This window comes from Pinus tabuliformis, chromosome 8 (genome assembly GCF_031772625.1).
Source record: "Pinus tabuliformis cultivar Carrire ecotype Pingquan chromosome 8, CPIR1, whole genome shotgun sequence".
NCBI classification, from domain to species: Eukaryota; Viridiplantae; Streptophyta; class Pinopsida; order Pinales; family Pinaceae; genus Pinus; species Pinus tabuliformis.
In genome coordinates, this window is record NC_142294.1 from 635994112 (window position 1) to 636006638 (window position 12527).

General features: G+C 36.3%; 2 pseudogenes; both read right to left on the bottom strand.

The window, feature by feature from the left end:
• Positions 1 to 242: 242 nt before the first annotated feature.
• Positions 243 to 873, bottom strand: LOC149237133 (uncharacterized; annotated as a pseudogene).
• A 4697-nt stretch (positions 874 to 5570) lies between these two features.
• On the bottom strand, positions 5571 to 6201 carry LOC149237134 (uncharacterized; annotated as a pseudogene).
• Positions 6202 to 12527: the final 6326 nt, after the last annotated feature.

The following is a 12527-nucleotide window of genomic DNA, read 5'->3' on the forward strand; positions in this document are numbered from 1 at the left end:
ACTGGTTTGGTGCTGCTCATCTTTTTCAGCTTTGCGACAAAAAAGCCATCCATTTTATGAACATGCGGATAGAAACACCTTGTCTTTTCCAAAGATGAGTGAAAGCGGTGCTCCCTGAAATGTATAAACCCGTGTATTGACACATATCGCCTACCAGACGCCGACTGTTTGACTACCGAGAGCAAAGGAAGCAGGTGCTATCAGTTGATTTGGTGGATTGGACACTGAAAGAGATGGAGGCATCACAGGTGTCGAGGCGTAGAGGATTCCTTTTTCCCAAGGAATATATGATCATCAACAGAACCATGTTCAGCGTCATCAAGGGTATCCTCAACAACAGCTTTAGTAACATTATCGTCTAAGAAAACTTCCTTCACTTCAGCTTCATATTTAACTCATAAATCTGCAATCGAACCAACTACTCCCCTAACCGAAAGCTTGTCCACAGTGGTGATTATTATATCTGGTAGTTGCATAGAAAATTCTTCTAGTCTCTGATCTTTTTCAAACAAGATGGAAACTGATGGTAAAATATACTCAACAACGCCCCCAAGGAAACATATCCTCCACTGACACAATCACAGGCAGCATCCATGAGCTTGTAGTTTTTTCAATTACAACTGCTAACTGTCCAAAAGGAACAGGCAACTCTTTTGCTTTCCCGCAACAGTAATGTGTGATCGTAATTAATGAACGGCCACAGCTATTGAACAACTTTGGTCTTGGACTGCGGTTTTTCTTTGGCAGCGATTCCTTCATGCAACGGGAAGAATAGGACTTCTCATATGGATCTCTTTTAAGCTGCAGTGTTGTTGGCCTTGCAATGTTTCTGAGATTGTCTGGCAAGCATTTACAGCTGCTCCTGGGCGCCATAAAATTCATAACAAAGGCTAGTTAGAGGGGAAAAACGCTACAGAACACGTGTCAAGACCGACATGTAAGACCTTACACATGCTATCCCCGTAAAATTCTTGCAGAAAATATGACAGCTGGGGTGAGATGTGCTATGGATCAGCACGAATTTCCCATTTCGTAGCGCGGTTAGTGCAAAATCGGTGTTTTCCGCTACGAAATCACCTAAAACATGTTGCGCTGCGAAACTGCTAAAAGGATTTATGCGCTGCGGAAACACTTCAAAATTATTACATGAGCTACGAAATAACCTAAAGAGCTTTGTGACACATAGTAACTTTTGAACAAAACTGACACATGGCTATGAGACGGGGATGAATGAGAATGACCGGTGATGAATGAGAATACATAGTTGACTCAAGACTCTAAAAACAAAAATCAAACTTAGACTAGCACCGAATTTTTTACCATCAACCTAATGTGAGCGGTTTTGAAACTAGAATTCTTAAGTGATAACAGTGGCTCCACTTGGGATAGTGTGCTCCTGTAGTACACTAAGAACTCGCAGGTCCAGTGCCTTATTTTTTTTTATTACAAACAGAAATTTGCTTGACAAACATCCCTTTCCAGCGTCTTGGGCCTTCACCTCGGGCTTAAGCTTGATGATCACTGTAGGAGAAAGAAATCTACATCTACTAAAAAAAATGCTCAGTCAACCTTGAGCTTATTTGCATTTTCCTACCTACCTACCCTATCAATTTCAAACTTCTTTCAGCTCAATCAATGTGAAATTTCCAATGTAGCCAATCATTTGTCTTATCTGATGTTTGATTTCTTTGACTGCATCAGAGTTCTGAGCCACTATGATATTGTGATGACCACTGCCACTGAAATTGCCTCTGATCTTCATAGAAAAACTGAAACACTGGAGAGTAAAACTCTTCCATATATTTGGCTATAGGATCCCAGAATACATGATCAGCTTGATGATTCTTGTAACTTTCTGGTTGTGCAAACTGATCTTCAACAACAGTGTACACTTCCTCAATCGTGAAAGAGAAAGGAACCAGCATTCTCTCCTTGTGTTCTGCCATAGAAAGCTTATGAAAATAATGATCATGGTTATGAAGACTATATGCCTGAATTTGACCATGTAAACCTTCAATGTCTTTCTCAATGTCCTCAGCAACTTCATCCAAAAATTTCATCTTATCCTCTGTCTTGCACTCAAATGATTTTAGATACGAGGACAAGGACAAAGGAAAACATTCATTTGTTTCTCCATTACTATGATCATTATTCGATTGTTTGAAACTTTGAACTGAAGGAGAGTTTGCCACCGCATCTGATCTATCTATCCATTCCTCCAAAAACATAAGCCAAAAGTCTTCAAATGACTTGATGGATTTGGCAGGAAAGCTTTCAATCCACCGTTTACATTTCCCTTGAAGTGAATCATAGAACAACATAATGCAAACATCCTCATGTTTAACTCTAAGAAACTCAGTAAAATGACAGAAATCTGATATATGCTTCAAAGTTAAACTCAAATCCTCTTCGTTGAATTTTGGACCATTCCTTAGAAAATATGCATCCTTGGGAAAATGATTTGGGAAACCATGAATTCCTGAAAAATTTATGCATGCATACCTTGAAATAAGAATGGTAGCATTTAGGTCCTTCATAACTCCAGTGGAATCACCATGAATCTATGAATTTCGAATTCTTCAACAATGGAGTCGCCAAGGTAGATTTGCAGCCTCAAAAACCTTCTGAGCTCTTGCTACCTTCAGAAGTTCAGCTTCATGATTTCGGGAAAGAATAGTCTTCAGGCTCCCGGCAGACGCACCAAAATGTTATCTCAAAATCAGGCCCTGGAAGGCTGCTAACCAGGAAGACTTCAAGCAACTATTTCAGACCTACTTTAGGTTGAGGCTTAGCCTCCTCAACCTGAGAGGGCTCTCTCTAAATGGGTTAATGATTTTTACTTTAGATAAGATGGCTAACTCTTTGTGATATATCTGTGATAAATATGGATGCTGGAAAAACATTAAACAAGTTTCCATTGGGCCTATGGAGTCAACAACACCTCAGTAAACCATGATACTGCCTTTACATAGAAGTCAGGGCATTCAGCATTTGAGTATTCAGAATATAACACATATGGAACCACAGCTCATAAATGCATACAGGAAATCAGAGCACAATCAGTGAATTCTGAGTGATTACCCATCTATGCAACTGTAAAAGACATTAAGGAAAGAATAAAATCACACATTCTGAACATGGAAATTCTTCATGAATCCTGAGAAGATAAGCAGCCAAATTATATTACTGAAACTCTGTCTTTACATAAGCCAAAACAGTACTCTGTTATAAAATTTCCAACCCTCATTACATTGTTGTTTCAGCTATATATAGAATCCTTATTCTAACTAATTCGAGCTTCCTCCTCCAGCATGAGGGGAGTCAATAACTACCTCTACTGACACCTATCAGCTATTGAACTAACTAATAAATACAACTAAAGTGCTGACTGGAGTTTTTAAAGAGTTCTAAATTAACTATGACTCTAATTCCATTTTCCATGCATAATGGCCTCTCCTTGTTCTTTGACACCTGGTCCTCTTTCGATTTAGCTGAGCTGGATGTTTAATGTTCCATATTGACCTTGAACGTTGAATCTTTTAACTGCTCAGAAGTATTAGGGGATTTCCCTTGCTTCTCGGCTTCGGTTTTCCTCAAAATGCTCGAATGTACAGAAACATACTCTTTATCTTTTAATTACCCAAAATAGAGTAGACTGCCATGTCCTTGATGTGCTGTCCACCATTTCATGTGTGAAGACAACACCTTTCAAAAAGATTTGCTGATTTGTCCATCATAATTGATTGGCTCAATTGTAACATGCAGCTACAGCAGTTTCGTAGCGCGCTACGAAATTGCTGTGTAATTTCGAAAACACAGTCTTAGACTCTACTCTGCTTGTATACCTTATCTTCGATTTCATTGCCTGAAAAAAGGAGCACCAAATTTGTCTTGTCTTTTAATATCTGAATCAGAAGTGAGACAGTTACCATTGCCAAAAACCTGTTCAAGTATGCCAAAAAGCTCCTGCTGATTTTTTATTTATGAAATTTCCACAAAGATCCACCTCTGACTTATCCTTCAAACTTATTCTGAAGCATCATCTTGCCCATAATTTCATCATTTCTAACACCAATGTCTGAAGCAAATTTCTCTGTCAACTGTCCAATTCGAAAATTCTTCCCCTCAGGCTTTTCTGCATTATTAAATTGCCTTCCCTTTTCATTTTCTATCAATAATTCCTCTGGCCCAATAACGTTAATGCTACTCACTAGACTTTGATCATATACTGGAGGACCAGTGGAGTTTAGGTTATTTCTTCTTGGATGTGAAGAAGATAACGCAGATGATAAGACTTGAGGTGATGTTGAAAGAGTAAGGCTATCGGGTAAGAAGAGCCTTGATGTGGTTCTAGGATGAGAACAAGCATTGTTAGACATAGTCTCATTCTTTTCCAAATTAACAAATGGATTAGGAGCCTGTTCTGTAAGGATTCTGGACTACCTAGGCATCTGATGATGAGATGGAACAGTGATGTTTGAGCTCAAATCTTGATTAAATTCTTTCTAAACGCCTTGTCTTTTCCTTTCTTTCTTCTCTGGCATTGCAGAGTTTTCATCACCGTCAACCTTTGCTAACGACTTGGTCAAAGACATCGTCTCTTCTTCACCAACTCTTCTCCTACATCATCTGAGTAAGCATAGCTAGTGGAGTTTTGAGATGGAGCCCAAAGTGCACAGATGACACAAAGCAAAGAAAATGAAAGAACATGCCAAAATGCACTTATAACCCATGCACTCTGCGAACGCTCACTGAACGGATCAGTTGCCTTGAAATACAGCTCATATCCAATCCATGCCACAAATACAGCAACTGCCAATGCATTAGTGAACTTCCTGTAAATGTCTAGCTTAGCAAGCGACCTCCTTGCCTGAAGTTTTTCCAATGTTTTAGACAAAGAAGTAAAAATCTAAATAACGATGAAAGCATCCACAATTGCAACTGGCAGAACAAGAAACAATCTGGCTTTTCCGGATAGATCATTGATGCAATAAGACAGCATTCCAGAAACATTATCACTCTTCACAATCGCCTCTTCCAACTTATCAAGCCTTCTGCGTTCAAGTGCAATGCCCACCGCCTGCTGAAATTTGCTTTCCAAAATGCATTTCTCTAGCATTCTTTCTACAATTGTTTCTAGTCTAGGGTCCATCTGAAGTGTCCCTTCATTTGATTCTACTGCTTTGGTTCTGAAAGCTGCATACTCATCTATGGCTTTGGCAAGTAAAGTGTGCACATAATCTGAATCCTCTGAAACATTGAACAAGCTTCCAGCACCTAATGCATAGGATAAGGAATCATTAAGTTCCCCGAGGTAATAGAAAACCTTACTGGTTTGGTGCTGCTCATCTTTTTCAGCTTTGCGACAAAAAGCCATCCATGTTATGAACATGCGGATAGAAACACCTTGTCTTTTCCAAAGATGAGTGAAAGCGGTGCTCCCTGAAATGTATAAACCCGTGTATTGACACATATCGCCTACCAGACGCCGACTGTTTGACTACCGAGAGCAAAGGAAGCAGGTGCTATCGGTTGATTTGGTGGATTGGACACTGAAAGAGATGGAGGCATCACAGGTGTCGAGGCGCAGAGGATTCCTTTTTCCCAAGGAATATATGATCATCAACAGAACCATGTTCAGCGTCATCAAGGGTATCCTCAACAACAGCTTTAGTAACATTATCGTCTGAGAAAACTTCCTTCACTTCAGCTTCATATTTAACTCATAAATCTACAATCGAACCAACTACTCCCCTAACCGAAAGCTTGTCCACAGTGGTGATTATTATATCTGGTAGTTGCATAGAAAATTCTTCTAGTCTCTGAGCTTTTTCAAACAAGACGGAAACTGATGGTAAAATATACTCAACAACGCCCCCAAGGAAACATATCCTCCACTGACACAATCACAGGCAACATCCATGAGCTTGTAGTTTTTTCAATTACAACTGCTAACTGTCCAAAAGGAACAGGCAACTCTTTTGCTTTCCCGCAACAGTAATGTGTGATCGTAATTAATGAACGACCACAGCTATTGAACAACTTTGGTCTTGGACTACGGTTTTTCTTTGGCAGCGATTCCTTCATGCAACGGGAAGAATAGGACTTCTCATATGGATTTCTTTTAAGCTGCAGTGTTGTTGGCCTTGCAATGTTTCTGAGATTGTCTGGCAAGCATTTACAGCTGCTCCTGGGCGCCATAAAATTCATAACAAAGGCTAGTTAGAGGGGAAAAAGGCTACAAAACACGTGTTAAGACCGACATGTAAGACCTTACACATGCTATCCCCGTAAAACTCTTGCAGAAAATATGACAGCTGGGGTGAGATGTGCTATGGATCAGCACGAATTCCCCATTTCGTAGCGCAGTTAGTGCAAAATCGGTGTTTTCCGCTACGAAATCACCTAAAACATGTTGCGTTGCGAAACTGTTAAAAGGATTTATGTGCTGCGGAAACACTTCAAAATTATTACATGAGCTACGAAATAACCTAAAGAGCTTTTTGACACATAGTAACTCTTGAACAAAACTGACACATGGCTATGAGACGGGGATGAATGAGAATGACCGGTGATGAATGAGAATACATAGTTGACTCAAGACTCTAAAAACAAAAATCAAACTTAGACTAGCACCGAATTTTTAACCATCAACCTAATGTGAGCGGTTTTGAAACTAGAATTCTTAAGTGATAACAGAACCAACAAAAAAGTGAGTAAAGGAACCCTCCCAAAACACACACAAATATAAGTGGGTATATCCTTTCAAGAGTACAAAGGAGAGATATAAACAAATATTTAACGAGGAAGCATATTGGAAGTATATAAAAGTAGAGGAATAAAAATAAAGGTGATAAATGTGCGGAAACATAATACCCATAATCCCAATTTGTATGAGAGGGACATGGGCATGCTATAGGTCATATCAGAGTGTAAGGAAATGTTATAATTGGTGATAGAGCCCTATTAGGCATAGTTAATCATGGTATGAGTATTAATGAACAATATTATGGAAATTTTAAAACTCCATGTATGCAGAGGTTTAAGTTTAGCGACATATGCCTAGAAATGAATCTAGGATGTGTTACAGTGTCGTATCAAAGCATGGTTATAAAATTCAAGTTGTATGGGTTTAGGAAAATGAAATGTGAGTTACTTGTGACTTGGTAATAGATTAGCTTGAAAGAAGAGAATAGTTATTTTTTTAAACAAAAATATTAAGAGTGGGTATAGATGCATTTTATTTCATAAAGGTCGTCATTTATAAAACTTATTTATTCCATTATTTTTCAACCATGGGTAAATGATCTCTTAAATAAAAATGTTTCCCATTTCATGGTTAATTTTTACATAAATTGATTTATGTAATATATGTTAAAGATAGATCTATAAATCATGAACATCATGAGTATGTTGAAATGAACATCATGAGTATGTTGAAATTAATTTTGTATTAGTTCCTTAACTACTAGTCATTTCAATCATCCTAGATTAGTATGTTTGGAGACTTATATATCTCCAATTAGAGTGTGTGAGAACTAAACTTAGGTTCTTTCAACCAATTTAATGTTTATTTTATCATCATTTCCCTAACATATAAACGGAATTTATAAGGATGGATTGATGAGGATAAAATTCAAATCACAATGATATAAGAATCTCAAGAAGATTTTATATACTAAAAGTACATACCATTAATACTATCCTATACATAGTGGAAATATACTAACACAAGAAGTCAAAGAAAGGACAAAAGATCAAAAGAAGGGACCACCAAAGTGTTGGGAATGTGGAGAACAACACCTAATATGGGCCTATACTAATAAGAAGAATGACAATAGGAGGAATTACATTGTTCACTGGGGCTATTATTGTCAATGTTGTAGTTAGAATTATACCTCAAATTTGTGCAACTATAGAAAATTGGCAAGCTAAACACCAAGCATTGATTATAGAGATGGAAGGCAGAGTATTTTTCAAGGATTTAAAAATTATGTATATGTATAGTATTCTAAGTGACTATTTTGGTTGAGAATATCATACATATAGATTACATGTGAATTTTAAATAAAAAACATTGAATTTGTTATTAAACTTGTATTTTTTAGAGAAATATTATAAAATTAAACATATTTAAAAAAAAAAAAAAAAAACTGTTATTTTTTAACCAATTTGGTGAATATTTTTTTTAAGAAATTACCAAAAAAATGAAATTGAAAAAAATCATCCTCTACCTCGAGATATGCTTGTGCAATTGCCTAGATTGATTTTGATTGGCCCTATTTCTAACCTTAGTTGTATTGCATTTCATGTTTTCAAGGCATGCGTTTAAAAGACAATAAGCATAATAAATCATGGCTAGTTTATATAGTCATATAAATGAAGAGAAAGGTAGTTGAAATGATAAAAAAATGCCAATTTGAATTGAAGGTGTTGTGTATATTAGAAACATTGAATGTACTGTTAGGTAAACTTGACTTTGGGAAAGATTTTGCTATGCAACCAACCCAAAAAAATATAGATCAATGACTTAAAAGTTTCCTCTTCGAGGGGGAAACCTCCTTTACATTACATAAATTAGTAATTCTTTGATGATACAAATGACAATACCTCCTTTGTGTATATAGGAGCCTAAGGGGTCACAATATATTCAAAGCCTACATAACAATAGGAATGTAAGGGCACAATAATAACAATAGTGGGCTTCTATGGGGCACAACAATAACAATATGGTGGCTACATGAGCACAACAATAACAATAAGAGGGCCACACTAATAATAAAAATAAGGGGATACAGTAGTATTATAGGGACCTAACATGCCCCCCTCCTTTAAAAAAGTGTTTTCCTCAATGCTTGAGTAGTTCTGGATGATTCTGTGCAAAATTCTCATCCTCCCATATGGAATCTTCAGCGGGTAAGTTCTTCCAATTAATGAGATACTCTGAAATTGATCGATTCTGTAGTTGTCGGGTTTTTGTTTCCGTGACTTCTTCAGGCTCAAATATTATTTTTCCTTCTTCATCAAGTTCTAGCAACACTGTTTGAACTGGAATCTTGTCATTGATAACATTATTTAAGAATGAAACATGGAAAATTGGTTGTACTCGGGAATATGCAGGAAACTCCAATTTCTATGCCATAGTACCAATATTTTGCAACACCTTGTAAGGACCGTAGTACTTCGATGATAATTTATTATGTTTCTTAGATTTCTTAAGAGACACTTGTTTGTATGGTTGTAGTTGTAAAAATACCCAGTCACCTACATAAAAAATTCTTTCATAGTGATGCTGATCTACCTATTGTTTCATTCGACTCTGTGCAAGAGTGAGGTTATCCTTTAAGTGTTGGAGAATTTTTTGTTGATGATTGATGTGATATTCCACTGCTTGAACCTTATAATTTTCTCGTAAAGATGATGTGATAGATGGTGGATGATATCCATAAAGTGCCATAAATGGGGTCATTTTTGTTATAGTAAGGAAGGAAGCATTATACCACCATTCAGCTAGAGGTAACCACTTGACCCATTGTGTTCATTTATGAGATACAAAGCATCAAAGATATCCTTCCAAACATTTGTTCACTATATTAGCTTTCCCATCAGATTGAGGATGATAAGATGATCTATGAGATAATTGAGTACCAACACAAGAAAATAATTTCGTCCAAAAATATCCAGTGAAAATGGGATCTTTGTCACTCACTGTAATCTTTGGGTTTCCATGAAGATTTTGAATTGTTTCCATAACTGTAGTAGCAACTGTGCTAGATTTAAAAGGATGAGATAATGCACAAAAGTGTGCATACTTGGTAAGTCTATCAACTACAACCATGATGACACTCTTTACTTCAGACTTGGGTAAACCTATGATAAAATCCATTGAGACCTCCTCCCAACATTGACTTTGAAAGGCTAAAGGTTGTAGTAGATCTGGGGTCTTAATTGTCTCAAATTTATTTTGCTCGAAAACAAAACATTCTTCCACAAACTCCTAAATATCAAATTTAAGGTCATCCCAAAAAAAATCCTTCTTGACCCTATGGTAAGTTTTTAAAAATCCTGAGTGCCCTCCTAATGGATAATTGTGCAATTCCAAAAGAATCTTTTGTTTGAGTTGGGAATTCTTACAAAGATATAAACGATATTTGTACCATAGCGAATCATTTTTCCATCTAAATGTATCAGATGTATTGGGATCTTGCTACAAATTTTGAATGAGTGTCCACACCTCTTCATCATTCTTCCATTCATCCCTTGCTTTGGTTATCCACTCATGTTGGATAATAGAAATGGCACAAAGCAATGCTTCCACATCCTCGTCCTTTCTTGAGAGTGCATCTACAACATCATTTTGCTTCCCTTTTTTGTACATGATTTCAAAATCATAACCCAACATCTTTGTCACCCATTTTTGCTTCTCTTATGAAGATAATATTTGTTCCAAAAAATATTTAAGACTATCATGATCTGTTTTTACCTTGAAGTGTCTTCCCATTAGGTAAGGTCACCATTGCTTTAGTGCATTTAGTATTGCCAACATTTCCTTCTCATAAATAGGTTTGTGTAAACACTTTCCTTTGATTGGATGACTTTCAAAAGCAAGTTGTTTTCCTTATTACATTAAAACAACACCAATTCAATTTCTTGAGACATCACATTGCATAATAAAGGTTTTTGTGAAGTGTGGCATAGCTAAGACCAATGCTTGGCACATTGTCTCTTTAATATGTTCAAATGCCTTAGCTTCTTTTGGAGTCCAAGAAAATGCATCTTTCTTCAGTAATAATGTTAGTGGTGTCGCTATTCTCCCATAATTCTTAACAAAATTGAGATAATACCCTGTCAACCCAAGAAATCCTTGAAGATGATTTATGGTTGTGGGTATTTTCCATTTCTTAATGGCTTTAATTTTGTTAGGGTATACCTTAACACCCTCATGAGATAGAATATGACCCAAATATTCCACATTTTGTACTCCAAAGAAACATTTGGAGGTTTTTGCATATAATTGTTTCTCCTCCAATAGTTTTATCACCCATTCAACATGAACATGATCCTTCCAAGACTTGCTATAGATTAGTATATCATTAAAAAATACTAACACAAATTTTCTAAGGGTTTGAAAATGGAATTCATCATACCTTGAAACTAGTAAGGCAAAAAGGCATGAAAAAAATTCATAATGACCCTCATGAGTTCTTAATGTTGTTTTCAGAATGTCTTTAGTCTTCATTCTAATTTGATGATGTCCTGAACAAAGATCGAGCTTGGTGAATTAAACTGCTCCATGTAATTCATCCAAGAATTCATCAATGATAGTAATGGGAAATTTATATTTAATAGTGTGCTTTTTGAGCTCCCTATAATTCGAACACATACGCCATGATCCATCCTTCTTGTACACTAATACTACTATGGTAGAGAAAGAACTTTGACTAGGTTGAATTATACAGCCTCTAGCATTTCTGTAACCATACATTCAATCTTACTCTTTTGGGAATAAGGATATTTGTAAGGCTTGATGTTTGGAAGAACAATTTCTAGAATCAAATGAATAGCATGATCATGATCATGAATAGGTAGGAGGCCTTTGGGAGTCTCAAACACCTTGTAATGATTGTCCAATACTTTTTGGAGATCTGGAGAAATAGAGAATTTCGATGTTTGAACCTCTAGTGAGCATAATTATGTAATTACACCCCATTGTTATTTCATCACACGCTTTGTCATGCCATTATAATTGATTATATTTCCTAGTTTTCCTACGATCCCCCTTAATTCAACTTCCTTTCCTTCCCAAAAAAATTCAAGAAAATTTCTTGAAAATTGAAAGCTATCATCCCCAAAGATTGTAACCATTGGACTCCTAGTACAACATCAACACCACCCATTGGAATGTAAAGAATTGGAATATTCAATACATATTACCCCATGGTTAGCTTGATATTATGGCACTTTCTTGAGAAATTTATAGTTCCTCCATTTGCAACCATCACTTGACACTCTGGTGCTAGATATAGGAAGAAATTCAATTCCTTGGCAATCTTACAATGAATAAAATTATGGGTACTACCGAATCAATTAGCACTATTACCATTTTCTTCTTGATATATTCTTCTATATTGACATTTTGACAAGTGGTAATTCCTTCCAATGCATTACAAGATATGGTCGGATTCATTTCTTCTTTCTTTAGGGTTGGTTTCTGGTGTATATCCTCTTCTTTTTATGTTTCTTCTTCCTTTTCTTCCTCCTCTTCACAATCTAAATAGAATAATTTCTTCTCAACACACTTATGACATTTAGTGTATTTTCTATCACAACTGTAACAAAGCCCTTTTTCACGTTTTTCCTCCAATTTTTGTGGTGTAAACCTTGTAGGTTGTTGAAGACTAGGAGTAACAACACTTCCATCTGTATAGTTATTAGTGGTAGACTTCCTTGTTGCCATAATTTTTCTTTCAACTTTTCTTGACAACCTGAATGCCTTCTCTAATGAATAAGGTTCCCAAAGGTGAACC